Genomic DNA, 2,406 nt, shown 5'->3' with positions numbered 1-2,406 from the left:
CAAGGGGGAAATACATTTGCTGAAATAGCATCCTACAAGGTTTCCGGTGATAAGATGACTATTAATAAAAGGGTTGAAGTTTTAAAAATTATTTACTTGATTGTAACAACCTATTTTTTAGCGATAGTGGAAATGGCTGTTTTGGAACTTTGTTTTTCGATGATCGAGTCAGTAAATATTATTTAATATTATTTACGAGTTTATTATAATTTTTTATTGAATTTTGATATGATAATTTTTGTTAATTGGTCAGTTAGTTAAGGTACAAGTGGTGTGTAACAGAAGTTATTGGTTTTGGAAAATGAGGTATCGAGACCTCGTTTTCATAAACTAAGCTTGTAAATATTAATGTTGAATGTCTATGGAGCTATTATATAAGTGGATTAAAATTTAGTTCAGTAATTTTGAAGTTGGATACTAAATTAAGGAAAAAAGAACTAAATCGTAAAACTTGTAAAAATAAATCGATGTTGTTTTTTATTAAATAAAATGCATGGTTAATGTTTGTTAAAGGATTTGAATGGTAAATTGACCATTTAGTTAATATGGGACGGTTGGTGGACATTTTGGTTGTATTTTATATATTATTAAAGTTAATAAAATAATATAAATAAAATAATTAAAAATATTTATATTATATTATTTTAATATTTAATAATTTTATACATTTTTTATTTATTGAAAATTTTTATATAGTAATCTTAATATTATTTTAATGTTTACATTAGTATAGTATTATATATTTAGTATACGTTTATTTTTTCAATGCGTTCTAATAGCATAATATAAAGTATTATATATAAACTTAAAAATAGGTTGGGTTGGGTCGGACCTTAAATATTCAAACTTGAGCCTATCCCATATTTTAAACGTGCCTAATTTTTTTTGCCGAAGTCCATTTTTCGGGCCTAATATTTTTACCCAAACCCTCTCAAATTTCGAGCAGATAACTGGACCCATGAACAAGTGTAGTGTGGACTGGATGATATGGATGAAAACCTTTGAATCTACAATTAAGCTTTAAGGTTTTTTTTATACAATATTAGGGGTGGAGATAAGATAACACGGTTCGAACTTGTGTCAAATGTAAAAGTTTTAATCATCGCTCCATTTAAGTCAAGATAAAGTATTGGTAATATTTTTACTTTGGTCACGCAATCAGGATAATCAAATGATATTATAGTGGATTCATATCTCTTATGATTAAAAGGTGATTCATTTAATTTTTATATATATATATACATATTTTTGTATAAAAGCTGCTTCAGTTTAAAAAATAAATAAAAATTGTAAATGTTTAGATTTATTGAATATAATCTATTAAATATAATTATATGAATTAATTAAAATAAATTAGTATTTATAATATTTTAATATTAAGTGTGTGTAAGATTGGGACCAAATGGACAGCGTAAAACCCACCATATAAGAGAAGTATTCCATATCACAAAGAATAAAAGCAGTCCAACATTCAATCATGGATATCAATTCCATGTCTACAAGGTAGGATAAAAAATCCTGTTTATAAATCTAATATCTGAAACCGTGCATATTTAAATTTAAAGAAAATCATATCATGTCAATGAGAGCAGCACAAGGAGATTCTCTTGATCAATACAGGAGTATATATCAATTGGAAAATCACTTCTTATGTTCCAGTATGATAGAAAGTATGATCCTCGTATATATACATAATATTGGATCCTAAATCTGGAAATTATAGGGTAACTAGTTGCTTCAACTTCGCTACTGATTTTTATTCAATATTTCTGCTTTGAAACCCAATAATAATTTGTGTTGGTATAAGTTGTCTTCTTTTCTAAAAGTCATATCTTTGCATAATTTGCGGTACTTAAAATCGACACATATCTTGTGCCTGTGGAGGGTCAGATTTTGTACTATAAATTAGTCCATTTCATGACAAAAATGTTAGGTTGATTACAAAGAAGTTAACAGAAAATGCTATTATTGTCGAATGAAAACAATGGATTAAGAGGTTAGAGGGGTCTGCATCCACTGAACCAGAGCTGCCTAACTTGGACTGAATCGTTATGCCACGTCCAAACAAAGCGTTCCCAGTAGCATGCATGGCTAATGCAGCGGTACTCCACACAACATTGAAATTCGGAGACATGACTCAACTGTCCCTGTCCCACCTTCAACCGTACGCCATAAACCAGTCAGCGGTTCCATGAATGATTTGCTACATGCACTGAAAAAGGGTTTTGCCCCGTCAACCAATTATTCAAAAAAAAAAAAGTTAAATCATATGGCGTGTCTCAAAATAATGCATATGAAAACATTTGATAGGTTCTTATCACTTTACAAATATACTACATCATGTTGTTGATTACAATGATTGCAAACTTTATTTATTCTTTTAGGACAACCAAGCCATACGAAATC

Source organism: Gossypium hirsutum, chromosome D12 (genome assembly GCF_007990345.1).
Source record: "Gossypium hirsutum isolate 1008001.06 chromosome D12, Gossypium_hirsutum_v2.1, whole genome shotgun sequence".
In the NCBI taxonomy this organism is placed as follows: domain Eukaryota; kingdom Viridiplantae; phylum Streptophyta; class Magnoliopsida; order Malvales; family Malvaceae; genus Gossypium; species Gossypium hirsutum.
Note: the sequence above shows the minus strand (reverse complement) of the source record.